This window comes from Limulus polyphemus, unplaced genomic scaffold (assembly GCF_000517525.1).
Source record: "Limulus polyphemus unplaced genomic scaffold, Limulus_polyphemus-2.1.2 Scaffold3943, whole genome shotgun sequence".
In the NCBI taxonomy this organism is placed as follows: Eukaryota; Metazoa; Arthropoda; class Merostomata; order Xiphosura; family Limulidae; genus Limulus; species Limulus polyphemus.
In genome coordinates this window covers 56,674-61,798 of record NW_013669553.1, presented here as the reverse complement: position 1 = coordinate 61,798, position 5,125 = coordinate 56,674, and the positions used below count along the sequence as shown (strand labels likewise).

At 39.1% G+C, this 5,125-nt stretch overlaps 1 protein-coding gene across 1 annotated transcript in view; it reads right to left on the bottom strand.

Moving 5' to 3' along the window:
• Nucleotides 1-5,125, bottom strand: part of LOC106470322 (low-density lipoprotein receptor-related protein 1B-like) — a gene marked incomplete at its 3' end in the record, with an annotated part of 107,644 nt that overhangs the window by 46,794 nt on the left and 55,725 nt on the right. The window lies entirely within an intron of this gene.

Genomic DNA, 5,125 nt, shown 5'->3' with positions numbered 1-5,125 from the left:
TCTTTGGATTGAGATTTCCCAAGCCATATCTAATCATTCTATCTCGAGCTTAACACTTCCAAGCTATATCTAATCATTCTATCTCTAGCTTAACACTTCCAAGCTATATCTTATCATTCTATCTCTAGCTTAACACTTCCAAGCTATATCTAACCATTCTATCTCTAGCTTAACACTTCCAAGCTATATCTAATCATTCTATCTCTAACTTTACACTTCCAAACTACACTTTACCATATCACCTCTATATTAACACTTCCAAACTACACTTTACCATATCACCTCTAGATTAACACTTTCTTGCCTATACTTCTCTTTTTCTCTAGATTAACATTTTACAATCTATACTTTACCATATCATCTATGGAATAACACTTCCCAGCCTATATTTCATGTTCCTGCTTCTGGATTAACTTTCTCTATTCTATACTTTATCCCTTTTGAGTTATTAATTTTTTAATCTCTTATCTATGAAATAAACACTTCCAAACCTAGAGTTTATGATCCCATCTCTGACTTTCCAACAAATACTTTAATATTCTATTTTTGGATTACCACTTTCAAACCTATAAATGACCCTAATATTACTAGATTACAATTTCCAAGTCCATATTTTGTTCCATCTATGGATTACAACTACAGCAAGTTCAAGGATAAACCTAGCAAAGAGTTATCTAATCTCTGCAACAACTAGAAATTTGTGAGCATAGTATGTGGAAAAACAGGTGTGGTGACTTGTGATATAGAATAAAAGAGGCAAGACAGTGTTGAAGTTAAAATAAAAATGAAAGGCTATTATCTGAGAATGACAAAAAGTTGATTGATTAGTGGAAGAACTATTATGTTGTAAAGTGAAAATTAAAGAAAACTACATGAATAACTAGTTAACTAAAAAGGTAAATAAAACAAGAGCAGAATTATGATCAGCAGACTGAAGAATGTAGAACAAAGATGAGACTTCTGCAGTGAATCTTAGCTGTCTCAAGATCAGTGCAAATCTGTTGGAAGAACAAACATTGGACTGCACAAATCTAGAAGCATCTCTATTCTATACATGACAGTGGTAAAGCAGTCTTCTATACTCTTTGTTACAGAAGTTGTGAAATCAAAGCTGTATCTCTAGCAGCTTGACCATCTCCTACCCACCATCTTCATGATAGTGCATCATCTTCAGAGTATGCTGGCTCTGGTTTAAATAAAACATCAAAGCTGTATCTCTAGCAGCTTGACCATCTCCTACCCACCATCTTCATGATAGTGCATCATCTTCAGAGTATGCTGGCTCTGATTTAAATAAAACATCAAAGCTTCTTCTGACTGTTCTTAAAACTAATCAGTATCACTTTCACTTTCTGATCCACTACTTTCTTCCATGTTTGCTATACTTTCTTCCCCCAACCCTTGAATAATTGCTCTACATAATATACTTGCATCCTTAGTGTGACACGTAACATAGCCCTTGTTATGAATCTCTATTTGACAACACAGAATACAATGACAGTGAGGTTGGTTATTATCTTATGTAATATTTCAATCTGTCTATAGAAAGATTCTGAGGGAAAGGTTCTATACGTAATCCCATTAAAACAATGCATCGTCATCAGATCCAATTGTCCCCATGTGGAATGAATATTTTCCAAAGATTTTAAGGATAGAACTTTATGACTTTTCTGCACATTTCATGAAAGCAGTTATATCTTGTATCTAAGTAAGTACAAACAGGAATTAAAACACTCGTAATGCAAAGTACAAGCATTTCAAAGGACAGATTTGTGGTTACAAATGGTCAAAATAATGAAGAAAGTGCCTTATTTCACAGTCATTCTTGCTCAACCTGTGCTGAGTAATACAGATTTCAAATGTAGAGGGGGGTGGAAGTATATCCAAGGTGATACAAGTAGGGTTAAAAATGAAATAACTAAAACATCTGAAAGGATGTTTGTAAGTGGGAAAGGAATTAAAATTTTATAACAAATATACCAACTTTTAATTCTGAAGCATTATAGATATGCATTATAGTCATTTTTGTAACATTACTACACCATTTGTAACAAATTATTTGCAAAAAAGCCTTTCACCATCTATTTGAAGATCATGGTAGACAGTTATAGCCACAGATGGTTCCTACACCACAGATAGTGAGAGAGCTAGTTGGGCACTCATAATCTCTTGAATTTAGGTTTGCAGGAACTGAAGGAAACACAGAAGAAAGACTCTTCATTGCAAAAACTTTGGGACAAAGCCCAGAAGAAAGCTGAACACAAAACAAAGGGGAAAGATACTTATAGAATACAGGACCAGATGGGAGTTCTATACCAAATCTATCAAGGCAACTATACAGGGGAAGTTAAACAGATCATAGTTTCAACAGAATACTGGACTCAAGTGAAAAAGTTGGCTCATGAATCAATTGTGGGAAGACAGAATCACCAGTACCTTCCATTAGCCGGGAGTCATCGGAGATGTGAGTAGACTCTGCAGGTCATGCGACATCTGCCAAAGGACAATACCTAGAGGGAAGGTAGCCAAAATGCCATTGGGGGAGATGTCTCTCATAGAAGAGCCATTCAGCAGAATAGCTGTGGACTTGATTGGGCCACTAGCGCCTGTGTCTGAGGAGGGAAACCGGTATGTTCTGACAGTAGTCGACTACGACACGCTATGTGGAAGCAACAGCACTGGTGAAGATAGAAACAGAGAGAGTAGCAGAAGCCCTCCTGGAGATATTTTGCAGAGTAGGCTTTCCAACAGAAATCATAAGTAATAGAGGGACACAGTTTCCTTCTGAACTGATGCAGGAAGTGTGCAAACTCATCAGCACTTGGAAACTCTTTATCACCCCATAAACTCCTAAATGTAATGGACTTTGCAAGAGAGTCAATGGAGTTTTAAAGAGTATGCTAAAGATGTGCCAAGAGAGATCACATAACTGGGGACAGGTACTTGCAGGCAGTATTATTCACTTATCAAGAAAACCCACAAGCAAGTACAGAGTTTTCACCCTTCGAGTTAGTGTATGGAAGAACAGTATGAGGTCTGATGCAAATATTGAAAGAGCTATGGATGGGAGTAGAAGAGTCAGAAGTAAGGAACACATACCAGTGTGTATTAGACTTCAGAAACTAACTGGAAGAGACCTGTGAACTTGCTCAACAGTTTGTATGCAGCTCAAGGTAGTCAGAGGTATTTTTATGACAAGAAGGCCAAGGATCAACGTTTTAAGGTTGTACAAAAGGTCATAAATCTGCTGCCTATAGACCACAACAAACCCACCCTGCAATGGAAAGGATCTTTTGAAGCACAGGAAGTACTCAACAGAATGGACTACAAGGTGAATGTGAACACCAAGATCTGCCATGCCAATCTGTTGAAGAAGTATTTTAGGAAAGAAGTAGACCTAATGGGTGCAGCTATTGAAACAGAGATAGATGTTGCAGGTGTGGCCATCATAGATCCAGAATCCAGACAGTGACTTTGTGTTAGAAGATGAGGACCTGCTAGACCTAAGACCACTAGATGGAGATGAAACATACAAAGATGTAAACATCAGCGAAGAACTGACTGGCATGCAAAATAAAGAGTTACATAAAGACCTACTGTGCCAGTACTCAGATATCTTCATGGATAAACCAGGAAAGACAGACATTGTGCAACACAAGATTGATACCACAACCAGGGATCCAGTCAAAGTGAAGCCCAATCAGATGCCTTATGCAATGAGAGATCTGATAAAGCAGGAAATTGAGGCAATGTTGAAAGCTGGAATCATCAATCGTTTAAATTCAGTCTACTGTTCACCAGTTATAATCGTGAAGAAGAGGGATAGATCAAACCATTTCTGCATAAACTTCCAGAAGCTGAACCTCGTGATAAAGTTCAGTACTGTTTGTTTGTTTGTTTGTTTGTTTCGGAATTTCGCGCAAAGCTACACGAGGGCTATCTGCGCTAGCCATCCCTAATTTAGCAGTGTAAGACTAGAGGGAAGGCAGGTAGTCATCACCACCCACCGCCAACTCTTGGGCTACTCTTTTACCAACGAATAGTGGGATTGACCGTCACATTATAACGCCCCCACGGCTAAAAGGGCGAGCATGTTTGGTGGGATGCGGATTCGAACCCGCGACCCTCAGATTGTGAGTCGAGCGCCTTATCCACCTGGCCATGCCGGGCTAGTTCAGTACTGAATCTATGGGCAAACCAGAGGCCATCATGGCAAAACTAGATGGGGCCAGGTTCTTTTCAAAGTAAAGGTTCTTGGCAAATCCCAATGGAGATGGGATCTAGAGAGAAGATAGCATTTATGACACCAGATTGATGTTACCAATTTAAGCGCATGCCATTTTGATTAATCAATTCTCCAACAACATTCAACTGCATGATGAGGGGGATTCTGCACACCGCCACCAACATCGAGCACTATGTGGATGACATTCTGATCCACTGCAAGATGGGAAGACCATCTGAAGAGACTTAGACAACTGTTCCAGCAAGTGAGAGCAGCAGTCCTCACCATCAGATCATCCAAGTGCTACATCGGATATCCTGTGCTGGAGTTTGATGGAGATAAAGTGGGGACCGATAGATAGCCATGGAAAAGGAAAAGATAATCCACATACAAGATACACTAACTCCGATGACCAAGCAAGTAAGATCCATCCTTGGATTAGCAGGATACTACAGGAAATTCATCCCAAATTATGCTGAAATTACTGCACCATTGACTTACCTGACCAAGAAAGGCTTGCCCAACAAAGTGAAGTGGGAACAACCACACCAAGTGGCATTCCAGAAATTAAAGAACATGTTGGGAAGCTCACCAGTTCTTAGAATGCCAGACTTCAACAAACCATTTATTGTTCAGGCTGATGCTTCGGACATTGGAATTAGGGCAGTACTCTTACAAGAACATGAAGATGGACTGTTTCCAGTAACATATATAAGTAAAAAGCTGTTAAATAGTGAGAAGAACTACTCCGTGATTGAACGAGAGTGTCTGGCAAGCAAAAAAAAAGTTAGAAGACCTACTATGCCAGTACACAGATATCTTCATGGATAAACCAGGAAAGACAGACATTGTGCAACACAAGATCGAGACCACAACCAGGGATCCAGTCAAATTGAAGCC